The 24,594-nt window shown below is 37.0% G+C and overlaps 1 protein-coding gene across 2 annotated transcripts in view; it reads right to left on the bottom strand.

The window, feature by feature from the left end:
* LOC129740952 (uncharacterized) overlaps positions 1–24,594 on the bottom strand; it is a 479,426-nt gene that overhangs the window by 31,336 nt on the left and 423,496 nt on the right. The window lies entirely within an intron of this gene.

Here is a 24,594-nt window from a genome sequence, read left to right as displayed (position 1 = left end):
GCTGCCGCGGCACTGGATGGTGTTTCTGAAACAGTTTTGGACACCAAAAAAATGGCAACCCTTAGTTCCTCCACAAAACATCGTTCCCTTCCTTGAGGTTAAACTAAGCTCGCGAAAACACCGTGTCCCGTATATGCAAATAAGTGTAGATAAATTATAGTAAGTACCTGAGCTTGGGCACCTTAAGCAAATGTACGTACCAATTTACTGACCTACCCGAAAAGCTCGGAATGCATAAATAAACTCGCTTTTCGTCGGATTCCGTTTTTTGCTCCTTCTGTTTTGGAGCTCCTTAAAGCATGCAAGGGACTTTAAAGGGTTGCGCGGGGGTAGCTCGAGTTTCACTTAAAAGAGGAAAAAAAAACTAAACTGGGCTCATATTCACATCCGCGCGGGCGTCCACTGATTTGAATGGAACATAATTTATAGTCAATTATGAAAATTTACTGTAACTACGCGAGCAGGTCTGTTTGCACCAGATCACGAGTGCACCAGATTGCAGTTTTTGTTTGTGTGCGCTGTTTGAAATAAATAATTTATTGTAATTTCTTCATTTCTGATGGAACAGGATTTGTCTCGCTGAAGTTAGGTGTGATTTGTGGCATTTAAAAAAGGTCTGATAGTGAGCTTAGGGGATCCACCCTCGGGATTTGGTGTTAAATTTTAATCTTCAAACATTGCGGACCAAATACGAGATATCTCGTTTTTTTGCGTGACGCAAGTACGCTTCCCTGAGAAACATAATTCATATACGATACATTTTATAAATATGCACATTAGTGGACAACACTCTCGATAACTCAAAGATACTAAACTTTTAGGATTTGGTTCAGTCGTTTCTGAAATAGAGAATGAAAATTTTCGGTGCTTTCGGGCTTAGATTTCTTCGCTTTCATTAATTTGTTTAGTTGTCCACGTTTATTGAAACGGTAAAGCCTAAATCGGCTAAGACGGTGGATGCCTTTTTTTTGTTAAATGATTTCTTGAGCTAGATTTTAGAACATTAAAGTATAAATTTAAAAATTAAATTTTGGGCTTATGACAATGCAACTTAGATTGAAACTGTTTTAAAGGACTTATTGGTTGGCTACCCAAGTAACTATTTTTGCTCTATTTTGGTTAGCACAACTTCGTTAGAGAATCTTCATAAAAAGCTGAAGCGCATTATATACATCACCAGAACTTTAATAAAGCTAAAATCTGTCTAATGATCCCTGTTCTCGAAACATCATCATGACTAATTTTTAAATCATCATTATGCTGTCGCTTTTATAAAACTTTTATAAAACACTAGCTGACCCGGCAAACTTTGTTGAGCCTTTGAATTTGAAAAAAAAAATATTTTTCATGTAAGTAGACGGTAAATAATTATTTATGTTCATGATTGGTACCGTAGTATGAGGTGAATCGAGACAGTTTACGGACTGTTGTCGTAATATTTCTGTCAAATTATGTTTAGTTGGCCTTTACAAAACGCAATATAAAAAAAAGAAAATATTCAACATTCAATTTTAAACAGCTATTTCGGTTCACCCCCAAGTTGGGTGAATAGGGACAGTGGCATATTGATCGAGGAAACCGTTCATTTCTGCTTCCATTTTATTGAACGTGGTTCAGTGTGTTGTTTTTCGATTCGCCGATATTTTTTGTGTATTCCTTTTCCCTGTTATTATTTATACTTATGTTCGAATTTTTTTTTAATTTAGTGCCTACCTACAGGGGCAAAAATTATTGTTTTAATTTAGAAGTTTTAATTTTTGGATTTCCAGCGAACGCTGAAATCTAATATCTTCTAGATTGAACTTAAAAATGTTTTTTTTTTTTTTCATTTGTCATTATTTTTTTGTATAGAGAGGGTCCTTGACACTGTAATGTCCATTTCCGATTAATCTCAAAAGAATGTTTTGCAGAAATGTGTTGCCATTTTTAGCAGTTTTAATCAATTGTCTTTCCTTTTTTCTCCAAAACCATTTTTAAGTATTTTTCATCGTAAACCAGTTTCTCAGACATAGCACATCACTAATTACAGTGTTTCCAAATAACACTTCATATGGTATTAAATTTTGTGATTTTTTTTATGCTTTTTTTTTAAGCAAATTTTCATATTGCATTCTGTTTCTCGTTTTCTGTTACCTGACTTGGATTTGATTATTTACTTTGAATTATTTGATCATCTTTTCAATTTACATTTTCCAATATTTTTCAAAAAGTTTCGGAAAAAGAAATTTGGAACATTAAAAATATTCATGGAACTCTGATTCACAGCAACTTCATAGAGTTATGAAATTTATTTTTTATAAATGGCATTTAAATCTATATTCGTAGAAAGTTATAGCATTTTTTTTATTTCTTTCTGTCAATCACTTTTCAAAATAAAACACGCATTTTCAGAGTCTGTAATTAAATTTGGAAATTTAGAATTTTTTCTCGGTATCTCTTAGATTTTCTCTCTTTACTTTTGAATTCCTAAAGAAAAACTAATCTTTTTTAACTATTCGGATTGAAAATTTTTGCAGTGAAAAATGATTTAAAATGCTGGTTTGATGATGATTTTATAAGATGTTATATTAAATAATGTGAAATGTTATTCTGAATTTTGATGCTTGTTCACATTTATGTTCGAAATCTGACTTCAGGAATTTGTAGTTTAATGTTTATCTAATATTGATACAATAACACTTGTTTGCAAAATTTAAAAAAAAAATCGTGAACTTCATCGACTGACCCACATTTTTGAAGTAAAATTGGGCGCTGAAACCGAATAAGAAATTCATAAAAATCTCAGTAAAACAGTTTTAGAGTTATGCTTTAAAAATAAAATTTTTGGAATAATAAAAAAAAGTACTTGTACTTATATTCCAATATCTCGGACTGCATAACGTTATTTTTAAATTTTTTTTTCGGATATTAAAGATGAATAAATTTTTATATCGATCATCCAAACTTTAATTTTAAGTATGTTCAACAGTATTGTTGATATAAGTGAAGTCATGCTAGAAAAACTAACGAAAAATGATTTTTTTAAGAGAAAATTTAGTTTAGTCGACAGTTTTAGATTTGATGATAACATTTGAAAATTTGATTTTCCATGGACCGTAGATATACGTTCAAAACAAAGATTTCAAGTTGTTGTTTATCAAAATCGGTTGAGAATTGAAGAAGTTATGGTTATAAAGTAATAATTGCATTTTTGTATAATTTGACGAACTCAAATCTTAATATAGGAAGAATGAAACATAGTAAAACTCACTTGCTCCAAGCTTAAACTGATCATTAACTTACCAGGAGGTCATATGCCAATTTTTAGTAAGATTTGACCATGGGGAGGGGTTCCTTGAGTTTCAAATGTAAATGAGATTTTAAGGTATTTTGCTCGAAAGAAGTAACAAATACTGGTTTTTCATTAATAACTTTTTTTTCATTGATTGATTTAGTTTTGCAAACATTTTTCTTAAAGTCTTAATTAAGACAAATATTTCACTCGTAGGCTGCAACATGATTGGACTTAAAACAAAAAAGTTATTGCGGTTCAGAGTTTGTATTTTCTCTGCAAATTGACACCTAATGAGTACATTTAACTCATTGCGTTTTTGACGACAATTTGCGGCCAGAATACAATATTTGAGCCGTAATAACTTTTTTGTTTTAAGTCCAATCATCGAAAAAAGTTAAGAATGAAAAACCAGATTTTTTTTAGTTTTCTCGAGCAAAATACCTTAAAATATCATTTACATTTGAGAGGAACTCCTCCCCATGGTCAAATCTTACTGAAATTTGGCATGTGAACTTCTAGTAAGTTAATGATCAGTTTTAGCTTCGAGCGAGTGAGTTTTACTATGTTTAATTCTACCTATATTAAGATTATAGTACACTGCGGATCGTCAAATTATACAAAAATGCAAATATTACTGTTTTAGTAAAATAACCATAAGTTCTTCAATTCTCAACCGATTTTTAAAAACAACCACTTGAAATCTTTATTTTGAATTTTTATTAATGATCCTTGGAAAATCAGATTTTTTAAATGTTACAAAATCAAAAATCATTTTACTTTAGTTTTTCTATCATGACTTCACTTATATCAACAATACAGTTGATCATACGCAAAAATAAAGTTCAGATGATCGATAGCAAATTCCAAAAAAAGATTTAAAATTAACGTTAACGCAGTCCGAGATATTGGAATATAAATACAAGTACTTTTTTAATTTCTCCAAAATTTTATATTTAAAGCATAACTCAAAAACTGTTCTACAGAGATTTTTTTGGATATCATATTCGGATTCAGCGCCCAATTTCACATTAAAAGTGATGTTCAGCTTACTTAGTTAAAAAACGTTGTAAACTAGTGTAATTAAGCATTTTTCAAGAGTCCAAAAAAATGTTTAGTTTTATACAGGTTATAAAAAAAAATTAATCCTTTTTAGCACTGATATTTGGTTTTAAACTATCTTCTTTGTTTGGATCTTGGTTTATTTTTTTCTTGAGACTAAAATTTTTCCAACCTTCTTGTGTGTGTAGATTTAATTGAATCAAATCCTGTTTCTAAATACTCATACTAAGTGTTGGATCAAATTACAAGTTTTAGATGTACAAAGTTTTGACGTAGAATTACGTCTTACGGCAACACTATAGGGGGACAAATTGAAAGTTGCGATCGGATCTCGCGTCACGAAAACTTTCCAACTCAAGGACATCTTTCCTAAAAGACATTTCAAGCCTGCTCATCGTTGATTGGCTGGTCGAAAATGACAAAAAACACGGACGCCACGCCCCTTGGTATGTTTTATTTTTCCCTTCCTTCGAAAGATATAAAAGTAAGGGGTCTCCGGTCGACCGGTTTCATTCTCAGTTTGCCCGTTGAGCAGTGCAATTCGATCTGCATACGGACCCCACCAGCGGTAATCCTATGCAGATATCGTTTTGCTGTCAAACAGTGGCAAGTTGCCACAGTACGAAAAGTGCGGAGACCATGCATAACCAGCACCTACCACCCACGCCACCTACGCCACACACCATCTACCACCCACGCCACACACCATCTATCACCCACGCCACCCGCCACTCACGTCACACGCCACCCACACCACCTACCACCCAAGCCACCTACCACCCAAGCCATCCATCACCCACACCACCTACCATCCACCATCCTCGCCACACACCACCTCTACCTTCCACCCACGCCACCTACCACCCACGCCACACACCATCCTTGTCACCTACCACCCACGCCACCTACCCACACCACCCGCACACATCACCCATGCCACACGCCACCTACCACCCAAGCCACCTAACCCACACCACCTACCATCCAACATCCTCGCCACACACCACCTCTACCTTCTACCCACGCCACCTACCACCCACGCCACACACCACCCTTGTCACCTACCACCCACGCCACCTACCCACACCACACACCACCTACCATCCACGCCACCTACCACCCACGACACCTACCACCCACGAGACCTGCCACACACCATTTACTACCAACGCCTCACCACCCACCACCCAATCGACCAATTTGCATTAAGAAGACAAGACTCTTTCAAAGATATTTTGGCCCTGAAAAGGGCCGTTTGTTGAGTTTATAATAATCTAATATCTAGAATGATCAATAATCCCACCTTAAAACGTCGTTTTACGCTAGTGATTGCTGGACGGAAAAAGAATTGACTTAGAGGAAATGATAAATTTGGGTATCAATTTTTCAAAAGAGCTTATGAGTCAAATGTAAATAAATCGAGTAATCAGCTGAGTTCATAAGTAATATTTTCCTTGGAAACTTATGGAGCTGTAAAATTTTAAAAATAATTTTCTCGAACAGCGATATTGGCACTATCGCCCTTTACAAAAATCGATACCGAATTGATACTGATTCAGAAGAGACGCATGAGGCAGAACTTTCAGGGAGATTTTTCTCTACTTTTGCACTGAGTCAAGCGTTTCTATCAAAGGCAGCGGTGAGAAAGCTCAAAATTTCGGCACTGATAGGTACTAGTTAGCTTGCAAGCGTTTGATTTTAATGTTGAAGAAATCGTTGCCTATTCATAGGCGTTTAATACTATGCGTTTCTTTGCTACGGATAGTTTGCATGCAAGAGAGCATTTTGCGTTCTTCTTTGCCTATCAAAACATATTGATCATAGTTATTATGTGTAAAATAAAAAAAACACTTTGCTGTCACAAGTTTGACTTATGGTATCAATGTTTAAAAAACTTCGTTTTTAGCACGACCATTGTAGTGACTCTGAATCATTGACCTAACGAGAATTGCATATAAGACAACAAATGTACATACTTGATATATATTAACGCACATTTTATGAGCGTCATCTTTTGCTAAGAGTTAAGCGTATGGATGAAAGGGATCAGTTGTTGATTTAGCAGATTTTTTATTGAAATTTGATGAAAAACTGTGTTGTATAAAAAAGTATTGCTTCAATTTTTGTCTTTTTATGCAGCGTTTTTTTTTAATCCAAACGTTGAATAAAAGAAAAAAACAGATTCAAAATTCCTTATTTAAAAACACTTGATTTATTAAATGCCAGCACTATCATTAGAAGCTTTCTCGCAGGCTTTTGATACTGAGCTTGCATATAATTTGCTTAGTAACAAAACTTCAATTTCTAAGCCATGGGTCTTGACACCACTTATATGTACATTATTGTACATTAGAGTGCCCCAAATGACCTGAGTTTTGAAAAAGTTATACGCTGCAGGCCAAAATTGATCCTAGGCCTAGTACAAGATCTCATGCCAAATCTGGGACAGATCGGATCACGGGAAGGGGTCGCTCAACGAGCCTTAAGTTTGTATGGGATTTTGAGACATTTTGTTCGGGAGAAACATGAAAAACCAGTTTTTCATCAATAACTTTGATTTCCGTCAAACAATTTCTTTCAAAAACGGGTTTTCTTAAAGCCTAAATTATGAAAAACATTTCATCCGAAGACTGCATTTCAATAAGAGTTAAGATAAAAAAGTTATTAGGCTTCAAAAATAGGCTAACTTTTTTAACGGTGGTATTCATCAGTGTTAATGAGGCGACGATATGTTCGACCGCCTCAACTCGTTAACAGTGATGAATACCATCCTTAAAAAAGTTAACCCACTTTTAAAGCCTAATAACTTTCTTATCTTTACTCTAATTGAAATGCAGTCTTTGGGTGAAATATTTTTCATAGTTTAGGCTTTAAGAAAATCCATTTTTGAAAGAAATCGGCAGACGGAAATCAAAGTTATATATGAAAAACTGGTTTTTCATGTTTCTCCCGAACAAAATGTCTCAAAATCCTACACAGATAAAAAAATGTAACCTTACAATACAAGTGATTTTACATTTCTGCATCGTCGCTTGACAATTTTCGAAAAAGAGTATAGCAGCTCAACCATTTCTATGAAAATTACATGTCAAAGCACGCTTATTCCAGCGCCGGTGTCAGTTTGTCAGTTTTGTTTTGTTTTCATTCCTGTTCGTTTCCCGTCCCGTGCTGCGTCGGCAAAAGATGTTAGTTTTTTTTTCAATCAAACCGTGGTTGCTGATTAAAGGTAAATCAATTTAAAAAATAACTGTGATTGACTTGATAATTTCATACTAATTGCTGTTCTTTACAGGAAATATTGATGCTGAATCCCCAAAACCCAAAGTCCCAACCGTGCGACAATTTTCTGCTGTTTTATCGAACCAGCCGTCGAGCCGCCGTCGTCGGCGGAATCGGAAACGAAGATCAGTTGTTGTTAATCAATCAGCAAGTGTGATTTAAACGTGAAATAAATTTTTTCCTGCATAAAAACGGTGATTTTTTTGATTTTGCGATACCACTCCCTGTCCAATAAGATTCGTGAGGTGTGCTAAATAATGTAAATGTACAGTAAACAACAGCATTAAATGCTATCGGGAATTTACATGAAACGTGCAGTATTATCACTTGCAAATAGCCGATTCCTTTCTACCCATGCAGTTGCATGTAAATCTACGTGGATTTTTCTAAGTGTGTATACAAACTTAAGGCTCGTTGAGCGACCCCTTCCCGTGATCCGATCTGGCCCAAATTTGGCATGAGATCTTATACTAGGACTAGAATCAATTTCAGCCTGCAGCGCATAACATTTCACAGGTTTTGAATTTCCCATACAAACTTGGGGCAGTCTATTGTACATGCTTATATTTATTTCGCCTTTAGTTATGCAACTGAATAGTGCTGAATAATGTTTTTTACGGCCAACCACTTGTTTGAAATTGATCAACTTTACTCAAAAAAATTTAAATTTATTACGAAAAATACATTGGCACAAGATAGGCTGTCGTAATTCTACGTTAACATTAGGATCGTGTCTCATATACGACCTCTTAAACTTTTTTTTTTTATATTCTTAATTCCGTTTTTAAGTATCTAAGCATGACAGGAAACTGAAATTTTTTTCTATCGCTTCCTTATTTTCCAATTGTTTTTTTGCAGTTATGAAATTTTCATGGAATCACAAGGTTTTAACCATTCTATACTCAAACTAAGTGAACACTTTGATTAATTTTGATAATTTTAATAATTTTGAAAATTTATAAAAAAAATTTTTTTAATCAATTTAAGGATTGCTGATATTAATAAGGTACGAGTAAGACGTTCTCATGGTGGTACCACCATAAGTATATAATGAAATATTTCACCGTTGTCTTTTTAGTTGTTTAGAGCAGTGTTCCAAAAATCAATCAAAACAAACACTCAGGATACGTTTCTTATTTGAAACATTCTGATAGTATAATAGGAAGGCGCCTCTCGCAACTGCTTCGCCCGACTGGTATGCAATCTCGATTAGCGTTCCACTCAGCAATGCCAACCGAGTCGCATCATTCAGAATCATCGGTTTTGCAAACATCGCATATCGGAGATGAGTGAGATACAAACTGATCCATTCTGAATGTCACTCACTCAGTATCCGCCTAGCTTATTTGAAATTGAAAACACAGCGGAAGTGACCATCTTTCCCTCACAAACACAACTACAATTGGATTTTATTCTTACTGGTGTCAAAACATGCTGTAAAATCAAATAAATTTATTAATTGGCTTTAAAATCAAATAACATTTGCTAATGATCGGTTGAATGTATCACTCATTCACTGCCTGAACCATTCACCCCTGATCCTAGACGAACATGATTCGCAGTATGCATCGCTCTTTGGTGAGATTCCAATTTGATAATGGTGCTGTACTGTTTTGACAGAAAGCATCATGCGAGGTGATCTGTATTTTAGCGATGAATAGAACGAACAATGATCGAATAGGTCCAATAGCAATCAATAACAAAACCCGATCGCTGTACGTTCAGTTGCGGAGTGCAATCAGGATCATTCATTGAAAATGAGTGATATTCGGAACACTGGTTTAGAGTATGTCAAAATTTGTACAGTCATTTCGTTGTATATAATTTCCATTGAGTAATATGGAACTCTCTAATATGATCGCAAAACTTACCCGGACCGGGAAAATCCGGGTTATTTTATCGTTATCCTGAAAATACCTGGGCATTTGATTACAAAATATCGGATTTTAAGCTTCCAGAACCGATCATGGTTATTTTGTTGAATTCGAGTTTTATGTTTGTTTTTGCACATAAAGTGAATAAACCCGGACTTTTATTTAACAATATCTGGGCAAATCCGGGCAATCTGGCAAGCTCTAGGTAGACAGCTCAAACATGTTAAATTTGCCTTCATTCTGCAGCCAAAATGACTATTTTCGGAAATATACTCTTTACCGGCTAATAGTATATTTTTCACCCCATAAAGCAGATTAACAATTGCCGCCGATCGTGGCTTAGAGGATAGCGTTCAAGTCTTCTAAGCCAGAGGTCATGAGATCGAATTTCGGTCATGGCATACATAGTACTCATTCTGTGGCTTGGCGATTTTAGCATTCGTTAGATGTTAACCATCATATCCTTGAAAAATGTACGCCTTAGAGTTAAGTGAATAAGATCTCTTCGTGAAGTTTCACTGAGATCCTATAGGTGTGTGTTCGTTTTAAAACAATCCCATCCAAGTACACATTTTACTGATGCCACTTGAAGAGTACAGTGGCTATGAAAAAGAGCACCAAAACTTCCTACATAAAGATGGATGAGCATCAGTAAGCCTTGATTACTTTTGGCGCCTTCCTACCCTGGGTGATTTAAAAAAAATGGAAATTGGGTGCCATGACTTTTATTTGATACGAATTAAAACTAAAAACTTATTATAAAATCCGTTGTGTTTTTCTTCGCGCAAAGATGAACACAACAAAAAAAATTGCAAGCAAATCGGATGAACCCTGCAAGAGTTATACGTGTTATTTTTTTTATTTTTTTTTTTTTAACTGGTTTGTTTACATACTTAATATTGTATTCACTGTATATCTGTATAAATCATTGCACTTCTTTTTTGGGTCTGGCTAATTTTTCTTGCTATATTTTACACCACTTCTTACAGTTTTAGCTCATATTAAAAAAATGTTTGAAGTGCTTTTCAAATAAGAATTTATTATTCCAACGAATATCGTGAACTCTGTTTTTGAATTCAGTTAAACTATTGCTATCACTTTTACCGTAAAGTTTCAAATTAAAATGAATCGATGTTCGCACATATTTTTGTCTCCATTTTATGTATAAGATTTTAGCACTTTTTTTTTCGATATTGTGAATTCTCCCTATACAGAGTTGAAAAGAAAAGATTTCAAGATGGTGTCAGGTAACGAAATTCGACTAGTACTCGTTGAGCCCTTTCAACTAGTAGGTACTTATATTACGGAGGCTTCGTGCGATTTCAAACCATTTGATGCATTTTCAAGTTGAGCGGATGAAACTATCATGGATTTTCAGATGGCGTCGGACATCTGAATTCAAATTTTAATTATTTATGGTCAGTCAATAAAATATAGTGAAATTCCCGAACTCAGTATCAAGCATCTAACTCAGTCGGCCATGTGCTGAACATTCCACACATATTTTTGCGTTGCTTGCCAAATTCTCCTCTAAGCCTTAATACTGACATTTCCTCACAAAAATTTTCTCCCCTAGTACAGTAATTAATCGTTATTCGAAGTCGATTATTCCACTCCATTGGAATAGCGACGTTTAATCGACACCTTGTACCTTCTATGGAATTCGTAGCCACAGCAGAGTCGGTGCTAAAGTTAATCAATCTTTCCAGCTCGATCGATTCGTTTATAAGTCAACCTAGGTATCTGGGTATCAGAGCTGGTCGCGCAAACGATAAGTATCAGCGCATGTTGAGGGCACATCTATAGGAGATATGTTTATACGACAAGCCATCGATTTGGCATGCAATCGATTCCGAGATGCCATGCCAGTAATGCCATTGGGCCAGGCTGTCCGTGTTCCAGAACCAACATCTGTCAAACGGTTGTCTGGTCGATCGAATGGCCGGTTCTCCTTCAGTGGCCACACGCTCGGCTTAGAAACTAACTTTAAGCCGAACTTTTAAGCCTCTAATGCCCCTCAAACAACAAATAGTAGGCATAACATTTTAAGCACCCGGCAAGGTTTCGCTTTCCTGATTCCATCGAAGGCCTTTATTGGAATACCTAATCGCGAGACACTCGGAGTAATTCTTTTGATTCCAACTGCCACACAGCAATGCAAGCTGGTCATCAATGGGCATAGATTTAATTGAAAATGGAGAAAAAAAGCTTAAAACGGAGACCCACCACATCTCCCCATCAGATGCCTCAAGTGGCTCCAAGTCGAAGTAGATGGTCAAGTTGAATTTCCCAGCTGGAATTAACATTGTCAAGTCGATTTCATTGCCTGTTAACTCGACTGCAATTCGAAGGCGCGCCATGCAAGTCGACACTTGCCCGGCAGAGAGACACTTTTCCACCGGTCGGTCGTCCATAAATGCTGTAGGACCTAGAAGAACCGGGCGTCATGTTCGTACTCAGTCGTAGTTAGTCCGGAGATACAGATCTCTAAACGGCGGCGATGAGGACAAAACTCACTTCTTAATAGACCCATACCTACGGAGTTTAGAGAAACCAACGAGCGCATTTTATTATGCTAATTGCTTTTGATTATGGCTTGTTTGGAGCTAGTTGCCTGAATTTTAATTGAGCGTGAGAAAATCTGGTGCTCCTCCGGCCGCCGGCTGTGTTTTGGGGCTCATAGTGTTCCATTGGGTGCGATTGCAATCCTAGAATCTAAATGGACTCTAGGAGTAAATGAAACTGTTTGTGTGTTGGGGGATGCTCCCATATTGAATTAATTGTCATTGGCTTCATTGGATGCGAGCGGTTGGCCGCATTCGTTCAAGAGTCCGAAAAACTTTCTATGAGGCCAATTATAGCTGACATTTATTTCCAAATTGTAGCTAGTCCTATCAACCATAGATGGGAATAGATTAAAACTATTAAATTCAAGTTAAAATTTGTCAAAATTTAAGGAATGTAACTGACTAAATTTTTAATCCAGATAGACTTAGACGTAGCCAATGCATGGTTTTTTTTCAACTACTTTATGATGTGCCTTTGGTCTGACAATTTGTAGAGCATAATAGAAGAGAGAGGAAACCTTCATAAGATTGCCTCATTTCAATGGTCAACAACCAAAGCTCCTCAACTGCAGTTTAGTCAGAGAAACATTTCAAATTCAATGTTGTTTTGTTGGTTTTACTGAGCGTTCACTAGAGCGTTCTAAGATAATTTTAATTTCTAAGCTGTAATTAAAGAATGATCTCGGAGCAGAAAAACAGTTCTAGAATACACTGACAAGTTGTCCAGTGCGTATGAACCTGTTCTCTCCTTTGAATTAATCTATATCTATTATATAAAATTCTCTTGTAACGGTGTTTGTAGTACTACTCCTCCGAAATGACCAAAACGATTTGAATGAAATTATTTTTAGAATATTCTGTAGCCATGCGAATCGGTTTATATCGAATAAAATTAACAAAAAGTCACCTCAATTGTCCGTAAAAATTAAATTTGTAGTTTTTTGAATCAAATAAAAGTCATGACATCCATTTTTTTCGAGATTTTCGTTACTTTGGGCGCCAGGCGGGCGGTTTGTTATTCGTCTCTATGGTCGAGGCGTCGCGAACAAACGTCGTAGGAGGTTAGTAACCAGGGCATAGCATACTGATTAGTGGGAATATTTGGGCGCCTATTTCTCAACCAAGCATACTTTCAACGCACGTGGCGGCGATATGAAGCCTAGATGTGTTTTTTCCTTCTTGATTCCTAGCTTATTTTGTACAGCACATATGAATAAATGAAGCCTAGATGTGACCCAGATTGATATTTTACCGATCAAATCAAAACCATTTAAACGGTTTTAAATATTAAAACTGTTTTTATTTCATGTTAATTGAATCAGCAATGGTTGTCTAAAAAACATGAATTTGATACTGCTGCATATGAAAAAATGGTATGACTCTTTGCGGACGTTTGAAAAAAAGAAAGTGGGAAGATTCACGTACAATTGAATAATCCAATACGCCTAGAAACATTTTTCGAACATGTAGAAATGTGCTTAACTGAAGATAAATCAAGCGCCTTTAAATTTACAGAACAACAACAAAATCCGTTGAAAATGAACAGACACATGTACTGAACAAGAGCCTGTCCTTTAAGAAGAATTAAAAAGGATTGATGTTTAATTAAAGTCCGAAAGCAAAGAATTTTTTGCAACCATATGTGTAAGTTATAAATAATCTAAGAAGAATTTCCAGTTAGAAGGTACACTAGAGCGAATGCAAACGTTCAAAATTTACATAAAATGTATACATTATTTCTTCATTTATAAATGGTTGGGCCCAAATAAACAATCTGACTAAACAAACTCAACTGTTTCTAAAATTATTTACCGAAAAACTGTTTAGAGGTTCACTGTTATCATACCCGGTTTTCTTCTATTGAGAGTTTCAATTTACAAGAAAAAAACACTTTTTTTAAGGTTTTGAGTTATTTCAGTATGAAATTTTCCAGAAAATGATATGAACTCATGAAACCATCGTAGCCTGAACAGATTATTTCTTTTCGAACTATTTAGTTTTTTTTAAATCTGCTTTTCAATTAAATGTTATTGAATCTTAAAAATATTACATAGTCTTAAATCAAATCGCAGATCCCCACCAACAATTTTCAGGAAATTTTGAAATCAGAACATCATTTCGATCTTCAAATAAAAACATATTTTTTTCTATTTTTAAAACCAATCGTTTCCTTGATTCATTGGGTTAAAGTTGATAGGAATGTATTTCGCTTTTTTTTTATAAAAAAAGTAGATTGCAGTATACAAGATCGCCAGATTTAATGCCAAGGCCAATGCTGTTTGGGAACACTTCAAGTTGAAGGTGTCATATCTATTAGTTCGGTATCTAGAAAAACTTTTTGAACATGATTTTGGTGGAAATATGTATATTAAATCAAACTACTTCGAGGGGTGAGGAAGGTGACCAAAAAGCTGTCCCAAAACTAATTGGGAGCTAAAAGCGCTGCGTTAGGAATATTAATCCTAACGCAGCGCTTTTGATCCCAAACACTCCGAAAATTGTCCCAATATTCAACATTTTATTTTCATAAAGTTTCATATGCAATAAAATACAATAAATGAGCAACTTTTGATTTCGATGCAAACCTTAATGTTATTTCGAACAAAGTGGAATAAATCAACGAAATGGTATACAATGGTGGAAATATGTATATTAAATCAAACTACTTCGAGGGGTGAGGAAGGTGACCAAAAAGCTGTCCCAAAACTAATTGGGAGCTAAAAGCGCTGCGTTAGGAATATTAATCCTAACGCAGCGCTTTTGATCCCAAACACTCCGAAAATTGTCCCAATATTCAACATTTTATTTTCATAAAGTTTCATATGCAATAAAATACAATAAATGAGCAACTTTTGATTTCGATGCAAACCTTAATGTTATTTCGAACAAAGTGGAATAAATCAACGAAATGGTATACAATAAATGAAACATACATATTATACACATACAATTATTTATGGAAAAAGTTACAAAAAGTGTTTTTTTTGCAATAGGCTTGCAAGTTGGACGATAACATCGAACTGAAAAAAATAAAACCATTTTGCGACAAGAACCTGAAACCTGACCATTCGTTGGTATACAAAAAATCTGAATGAAAGGAAAGTTAATAAAAAAATATTCATGAAAGTTGCATGTAAGATTTATTGAAGGTTATTTATTTGTTTATTTAAGAAAAGACCCGTAGAACTGAATTAAAATTGTTAGGTGTTATTTCGATAGAATTAAGCGGGACAATTCGAGTAAGCGGAAATGAGGGAAATTTAAAAAAAAAAAAAAAAACTAGATCATGTTCACAAAAGCGAAACGATTAACAACTCAATATTTCATAAATTTTAAAAGTTAATCAGCGAAGAAAAAATGGAAAATGGACGCCAAATTTAACAGGGTAAAACGAAGTTTACCGGGTCTGCTAGTATATATATATATAAATGGATTTCTGTCTGTCTGTCTGTCTATCTGTCTTTCTGTCTGTTCCCTATAGACTCAAAAACTACTGAACCGATTTACGTGAAACTTGGCAGGTAGGGGTATTGGAGGCCGGGGAAGGTTCCTATAATGGTTTGGAACCCCTTCCCCTAACAGGAAGGGGGGGATGGGCCTCCCAAACAAAAGACAATTTTTTGCATAACTCGAGAACCAATCAAGCAAATGGTATCAAATTTGGCTTTGGGTGGTATTTGGGAACGGGGAATATTTCAATGAATATTAAGTACCCCTCCTTCCTCTCAGTGGGGTGATAGGAAGAGGGAAGGGGGACTACCTTAAAATTTTTCATATAACTCGAAAACTAATCAAGATATTGGAACCAAATTTGAGATGGGAAGGTATTTTGTTACAAAAAATATTTCAATGATTATTTGAGACCCCTCCCTTTTTGCAGTTGAAAGGGGGAGGGGCCTTTTTTCATAGTTTTTTTACATAACTCAAATACTAATAAAGCAAATGGAACCAAATTTGGCATGGGAAGATATTTGGATACGAAAAATATTTCTACGATTATTTGAGACCCCTCCCTCTTTCTAGTAGGGAGATATAAAGGGGAGAGGGGCCCTTTTTTTAATTTTTTACACAACTTAAAAACTAATCAAGCAAATGGAACCAAATTTAGCATGGGCGGATATTTGGGAACGTGACATGTTCTAATGATTGTTTGAGACCCCTTCCTTCTTCCAGCGGGTAGGAATGAAAGGGGGAGGAAAGTTCTATATAATTTTTATTGCATAACTCAAGAACTACAACAGCAAATGGCACCAAATTTGGCATGGAACGATATTTGGGTACGAGAAATACTTTAATGAATATTTGATATAACTTCAAAGAGGTGGATGAAAAGGGGGAGACCCCTCCCCTTACAATTTTCAGTATAACTGAAGAGTTGAAAAAGCAAATTGAACCATATCTACCATATTATGTGAGGGAATTTAGATACGAGAGATAACCCACCTTTTTTCAGCGGAAAGATATAAAGCGGGAAAGAGGGGCTTCCATAGAATTTTTTGCATAACTCAAGAATTAATCGAGCAAATGAAACCATATTTGGCATCAAAAAGTATTTGAGTACCCTTTCTTGCAGTAAGATGATAGAATCGGGAATATAGGGTATAGTTGGGAATATAGAAACCTACAGACAGATTAAAATTATCAGATCTTTAACACAAATTTATAGAGTAAGATTCAGAATATTTCTTTAAGTTATCTTTGTGTTGCAATTCGAAACTCCAGCTGCAGCTCTCATTTTTTAGTGGTTGCTTATGAAGTATGTTATAATTTGATTTAAAATAATGCCAACAAAACAATAAATTTGAATAATTTTTGAAAATATCATTTCATCATGAAAGGTGTAGCAAAGCACACCGGGTCAGCTAGTAGTTCATAATCAACGAGATTTTATGAATTAGGCGTTTTTGAGAGTAAAGTCATGTGAAAAATTATAAAAATTTAGTCTATAGATAAAGTGGACGAGCGTGTGCTGATACCTAGGTAAACTTGACACACTTAACATGTATATACACAATCTGATGTCAGATTGGACTTAGTCTCCCGGTGATACGAATTTTTGTAAAAGTTGAACACTCGGGAGGTAAATCCTGTTTAAGTATTGCCCCCCGAGTATGCTACTCCGTGTCCATGGGTGCAATTGGTCGACTTTAGAATACTATGTACTTCTAGGCCATTAAGTCTACCTGGGCCTTTGGCCATAATTTCCATCTGGACCAGCAACTAAAGGTACACCCATAATGGAAGACCAAGTCCGCCCTTCTGTGCACATCGGTTTTCTCGGTTTCAAATCAAATACACCCTACCTCTTATTACGATTCAAGACTGAGGACCTCTCCTTTGAAGACTTGAGGCCCGGCCTTTACTCGTAACTCGAAGCTCGCTAGGTTACCACGACTATCGTCTGCTCCGCCTCTATTCCATCCACTATAAGAGACCAGTGACCTATCCTCTAACGGCTTGAGGCTCGAGGCCCTCTCTTCTTTGCCATCCGTATACCGATCGAAAGCAGTTTATCCTAGACTCGCGCCTGTCACAGCACATGTACGGGACTTTTACGCTTACGAATCAGATGAATCCCGACGTACCTGTGGTATCTTGATATAAATCGTCTTTGCGCTCCCACCATACAGACAATATATGAGAGCCCAACTCAACCGACGATGTTGAGCAATCGATAGTACAACTGACCTTTGTAGAGTATAGCAAGCAATCAAGTCAGTTGTGCGGGAGTCTGGATTAGGATCTTAATAAGGTCTAGACCCGGGACTCCACAGTACCCAGCAGCTCGACATACGCAGAGGGTTTAGTCTTATCTTTGTATGCTTTACTGCTAGGTTCGGACGCACTCTACTTAGATGCTCTCCGGTGAAGGAGTCACCTTACACCGGTCGCCGACTGGTGCTGGTTCCAACTCCTCTGCAGGACAGTCATAATAAGAGTGAACCCATTGCTGACAACGCGTCAAGTAACTATTGGCTTCCTCGTACATCCTCCGCACGATGTTGTCGGATGTCGTGTCGGGTCTACAGGCGACAAGCATGTTAATGCGTACCTCTTCGAACCTTGAACAGTTGAAAATTACGTACTCTGGTGTCTCCACTATGTCACCGCAGGTTGGAAGAATGGCAAAGCCACATGTCCAAACCGATGGTGGTACTGAATGAAGCATCCGTGACCAGTTAAGAACTGGGTTATGCAGAAATCCACTTCTCCATGTATCCGATTCATACAAAATCCGACGTTAGGGATCATGCCATGGGTCCACCGGAATGTTTTCGCATATCGGACATGTGTCGTAGCAGAAGATATCCGAGATGGGAATGACCCCCTCCACAACATCAGCAAATAACTGGTTCAACCACTCAGTGCGAAAAGCTATATTAGAGAGGAACCTAGCATATAACGACTGGCGTAGAGCTCCACCACACCTGAAAGATTCGTAGATATAAAACTCTACGGAACCTAACTAACTCTCTTATTACCAGGAACTAAAAAACAACACCTGCATCAATTCCTGGGCGATCAGGTTCTGGCAAATGTCCTATGGAAACGCGTAAAAAGTCTCGGTGTTGGTAAGGTTAAAACAACGCAGGCGTGTAGTTTTGATCCAGATGTAGTAAACCAAAAATTTTCGTCCAACTACTCAATAGATGATGGTCATCGGTGGTTAAGGGCTGTTTCAACTTCTGTTTTCGGCCAGTTGCACGGTGGGAAGTTGTTAACTCCGTTTGTGATATAAAATCGAATGCTGAAGGTTTAGATCGCGTACCCATAAAGATGATTAAACTTGTGCTACCGTTAATTGCCCATCATTTGACTCATCTGTTTAATGTGATCATAAGAACATCTATCTATCCTGACTGCTGGAAAAATGCAAAAGTTATACCTTTGAAGAAAAAGCCTCAACTGAGCACACTTGAAAATCTAAGACCCATAAGCATACTTTGTGTTTTATCCAAAGCGTTCGAAAAAATAATGAAGGATCAAATGTCAACATTCAAAAACAACAGCAATTTGCTGACAGATGCTCAAGCTGGTTTCCGCAAAAGTTAGAGTGTGAAAACAGCAGTAATTCGTGTTTACGATGAACTTGCAGCGGCAGGGGATAAAAAAATGTCAGGCGTGTTACTTTTGCTTGATTTTAGCAAGGCTCTTGACACTATTTTACATAGAAAACTTTGTGACAAGCTTGTCGAACAATTTCATTTTTCGAACGCTGCTGTTCGGTTGATTGAATTGTACTTAACGAATAGAATGCAAACAGTTTTTTGCGGAGAATTATTCTCACGGAGTACTCACGTAACCTCTGGCGTTCCGCAAGGCTCCATTCTTGGGCCGCTTCTTTTTACATGTTACATTAACGACTTGCCTCTTGTGTTGAAACATTGTTCTATCCAACTATATGCTGATGATGTCCAGCTCTATGCTGTCGATTGGAACCGGAACTCGAATGAACTTGTCAGGCTGGTCAACGAAGATCTAGCAAGAGTTGCTGCGTGGTGTTCGAGTAATGGACTACTGGTGAACCATACCAAAAGCAAGGCGCTGTATATAACCAAATCTAGAAGGCAAGCTGTCCATGGTTCTCTCCCCAATGTCTTCATCAACGATGAGCAAATCCACTGGAGCAAAACTGCGAACGATCTTGGATACATTTTTAACGAAAATTTATTGTGGGACAATGTGGAAAAGTTTCCGGCTGTTTGCGCAATCTTTACAGAAGTAGGTACATACTCCGCATCAACCAAAACAAAAATGTGTTTGTTTAAAGCCTTGATCTTCCCACATTTTCTGTTTGGTGATGTACTCCATGTTCGCCCTAGTTCTGGTGCACTGAATAGACTGAATGTTGCATTGAATTGTTGCGTGCGATATGCCTATGGCCTAAACCTTTACGATCGAGTAAGTCATCTACAAAGCAATCTCATTGGATGTTCTATGAAAAATTTCTATGCATTCAGATGCTGCATGTTTATGCGTAAGCTTGGTTCAACACGTTATCCCCCCGCACTATTTGAAAAGCTCATATGCGCTCAAGGAAGCTGTTTGCGCAATTATGTTGTGCCTACTAATAGGACCGCTTTGTATGCAAATTCTCTTTCTGTGAGAGGTGTTGTCAACTACAACTCATTACCCCCAAATGTTGAGCGTATACAATCAGAAGTCATTTTTAAACGAGAATGCCTAAACTACTGGAAACAGCACCAGAATTAGCAGCCGCGTTGGATTCATACTTTGAAAATTATTAGTTATAGGGAAATAAAATAGAATAGGATTGAAATAAGTGAACGTGACAAATGTGTATGTCGGAAGTAGTAATTAAAAAGAATATTGTATTCTTACTCTACAGGAACAATAAACAAATAAACAAACAAACAAACATCCTGTAAGTGACAATCCTGTAAGTGTCACTCCAGGGGTTGTCGTTGGCGTCCTCGCAAAGTTGTCTGAAACGAGCCTTTTAGCTCGCCTTAATTGCTCTGTAGAGGGCAGACCTCGCACTTGCGTAGGGCACTCTACGCTCTTTTTTCGCTGACTGGGTCTTCGCTCTCTTCATACATCATCTAGCCTGTAGGCAGCAAGTACGCAGGTCTGCAATTTCCGTCGTCTTTCCGCTTGTGCCTTCTTGTCATTCCAGCGTCACATGCGCGTGCAAGTATCCTCGTCCCTCGTCCCTCGTCCCTCGTATCCTCGTCCGGTCGAAATGTATTGTCTACCTCTTTTACCTGTTCGCGTACTTGTGCCCACACGATAGCGGACCGCAAAGTGGTCGCTATCGTTAAAAGATCCGCTCTCCCTCCAGTCACTCGTTCAGGACGGACTGCAGAAAGTGACATCTATGATGGGTTCGCTTCCATTCCTGTGGTAGGTCCTTGTATCGCCTACAATTCTCAGGTCTACGTTCAGCCTTTCCAAGGCTTTCAGTAGATGTCAACTCCTGGGGTTTATAAGACGACTACCTTATTCTACGGTCCACGCGCTGACGTCCCCCCGCCGATGACAACTTGGCTTCTACCCGTTAGACAGTCAACGATTCTATCCATTATAGAGCCTCGCGTAACTTTGAATCCCATTGATAGAACTTTTCAAAAAATTCAAATATACTAACTTTATATTTCAACAATCACTCTGCAAAATTTCAATAAAAAGTGTACCGTAGTTTCTGAGATATTGCAGTTTGTCAAATAGTCCAATTTTCGTAGAACGACGGTATCTCAGGCCACACAAACTTTAGAAAGCTCAAATATTGTGACATAATAGTGTGATACTCAATCTATCTGACGAAAAACATTTGATCAAAAAATATCATCAAAGTTGAAAGTTATGGAAGTTCAAAGTCGAAGTGACAGTGCGTGTGCTTCCAATTTGCCAGCCTTGTGTCCTCTCCTGCAGTGGACACATTTTGGCGTGTTGCTGCAGCTAGCTGCCTGATGGCCGGCACGAATTTCCACAGCCTCCCCAAGTTTCTCTTACGTGTGCACGCTATACTCTTCCTTCCTTTTTTCCCTGACCCGGTTAGGATTGCGTTTGGACTTTCTTCGGGGTTCCAGGTCTCGTTTCCAGTTTCTCGTTTCCGGCATATTCCGCTTCGCCATCGGTCTGCAAGAAGACGCTTACCTTCTTCGGCTGAATGGTTTCCGCCCGCAGAAGGGTCACAACATCTTCTTCACGTGGCTTCCTCTGACACTCTAGTGCGGTAAGGAGGCTCACCACCTCTCGGTTCGCTGTGACTAAAAGTGTCATCACGTTGAGGATGTTAGACTTTGTCTTAACACATTCCACCAAGTCCTCAATGCCCGTCATTGCCACTGCAAGTACAGCAGGAGCCTCAGTGTCCTGAATACTGCTTTGAATGTCTATGTCATGCGATACTTAGTTGTGGTCAGCAACATAAGCTTACATAGTCATGACCAAGTTGAATTTAAAATAATTACTTTCTACGACTTTTTTCTTCTAACAACGTTCATAAAATGTGACGTGAAATAGGAAGATGACCGTATGTGTGTCGCCAACCTGAGGAATACAAAAATGTCATTAAATAATGACATTGCTGCCTGGCTGACATTGTAGCTTGGTCATTCAAATCGTAGACGACCTTGATTTTCTTCCGACGACATTGACTACTAGTTCATCAGGATCGAATGAAATTGACTGAATATTACCAGCCTTGAATCTAAGTTTATTCGGCTCTACGTCTTACGTAGGAACTACCCGGCCTTTTCATTCATTAGAACAAGTTTTCAACTCGGTCTTTTAATTTATCAGAACGAGTGTACCGCTCGACCTCACACCCTTTGACCGAGCTGATGTTCTTAAATTGTAGACAATTTATAGCGCTGCCTTCTCAGTTCTTGAACTCCATGTTAACGGCACTCTTCGACACTCGGCAGAAAGTTTGGAAAACTGGCCACCTTTCCAGTTCACAAATCGTCTGAAGTCGCTGAAAATAACAGCGAAAGCTGAACGTCATTGTTGTCGCCAAAGTGAGGACACGAGGCAAATTTTCATTCGTCAACGCCATTTTATCGCATAGAGTCGCGTTCCATCGCGAGATCCATATCCGAGGCCATCAATTTTGTTCAGAGGTCAAATGAACGGAGCCTTAGATTGGCAGCACATTCACAATGCTCAAACATAATGCTACCTCTTCAAACATCAATAACGGCGTCGGCCACGTCCTAGTAGTCAATGGATGGATTGGAAAAGATGGAAAGGGACGAAAGATCAATCTTGTGCTTCAGGGACAAGGTCACCTCTGCATTTTAGCAAAACAATCTGGGTTTGGAGGTTTCGGTAAAAGGATTCGATCGGGAGACACTGTTGACTAGTGTGATCAAAACTATGAAGTCTATTCTTCTACTCTCCAACTATTGCCGAATTAAGATAGTTTATAACCTTCTTCCAATATTATTTCCTATCTTTATCTAACATTAAGTGGCACTATTGGAAATTGAATAAGAAAAAAACCCTGCCTTCATTTAATTTAACGAATTTTGAAATCTATCGCAAATCAATCTTAAATGTTACAATACTTTACTGTTTCGATTGAAAAATTACAAACGGTTGAAAAATTGTGTTAGAATAATTACACTAGTTTACAGCATTTTTGAACTCAGTAAACTGAAGGTCATTTCCAATGTGAAATCGGGCGCTGAATCCGAAAATGAAATTCAAAAAAATCTCAGTAGAACCGTTTATGAGTTATGCTCCAAATATGAAATTTCGAATAAATTAAAAAAGTTCTTGTACTTAGATTAAAATATCTCGGACGGCATAACAGTAATTTGAAATTTCTCTTTTGCATATTGAAGGTGAATAAGTTTTCTATCGATCATCTGAATAATGTTTTTGCGTTTGACCAACAGTATTGCTGAGATTAGTGACTTAATGAGAAAAAAAATTATAAAAAACGCATTTTTTAGAAAAAAATTGGTTTCAACGAAAGTTTTAGACTCAATGGTAGCATTTAAAAAATCTGATTTTCTTTTGCGCTTAAATGTCAAATTAAAACAAAGATTTCAAGTGGTTATTTATCAAAATCGGTTGAAAATTGAAGAAGTTATGGCTACTTTACCATAACTGAAATTTTTGGAGTTTTTAATAATTTAACGAACTGCAGTACACTTATCATAGTATAGGAAGAATGAAACATGATAAATCTCACTCGCTCCAAGTCAAAATTATTTATTAGCTTACCAGAAGATCACATGCCAAGTTTCCGGAAGATCTGAACATAGGGAGGGGTTGCTTGAGTCTCAAACGTGAATAAAATTTTGAGGTATTTTGCCCGGAAGGAACGAAAAATACTGGTTTTTCATCAATAACTTTTTTAATCACCAGCTGATTGTTTTTTATGGTTGATTTTCTTAAAGCCCAAGTTGAGACAAATATTTCACCCGAAGACTGTAACTCGATTGGATTTGAAACAGAAAAGTTATTGCGGTTCAAAGATTGTATTTTGGTCGAAAATTGTCGTATAAAACGCAATGCGTAAAAAGTACACATTGCGTGTTCGACAAAATTTGCGGCCTTTGAACCGCAATAACTTTTCTGTTTCAAATCCAATCGAGTTACAGTCTTCGGGTGAAATATTTGTCTCAACTTAGACTTTAAGAAAATCAACCATAAAAAACAACCAGCTAGTGATGAAAAAAGTTATTGATGAAAAACCAGTATTTTTCGTTCCTTCCGGTCAAAATACCTCAAAATTTTATTCACGTTTGAGACTTAAGAAATCCCTCCCTATGTTCATATCTTCCTGAAACTTGGAATGTGATCTTCTGGTAAGCTAATAAATAATTTTGACTTGGAGCGAGAGAGATTTATCATGTTTCATTCTTCCTATACTATGATAAGTGTACTGCAGTTCGTTAAATTATTAAAAACTCCAAAAATTTCAGTTATGGTAAAGTAGCCATAACTTCTTCAATTTTCAACCGATTTTGATAAATAACCACTTGAAATCTTTGTTTTGATTTGAGATTTAAGCGCAAAAGAAAATCAGATTTTTTAAATGCTATCATCGAGTCTAAAACTTTCG

Source organism: Uranotaenia lowii, chromosome 2 (genome assembly GCF_029784155.1).
Source record: "Uranotaenia lowii strain MFRU-FL chromosome 2, ASM2978415v1, whole genome shotgun sequence".
Lineage (NCBI taxonomy): Eukaryota > Metazoa > Arthropoda > Insecta > Diptera > Culicidae > Uranotaenia > Uranotaenia lowii.
Note: the sequence above shows the minus strand (reverse complement) of the source record. Positions and strands in the feature narration are given on the sequence as shown.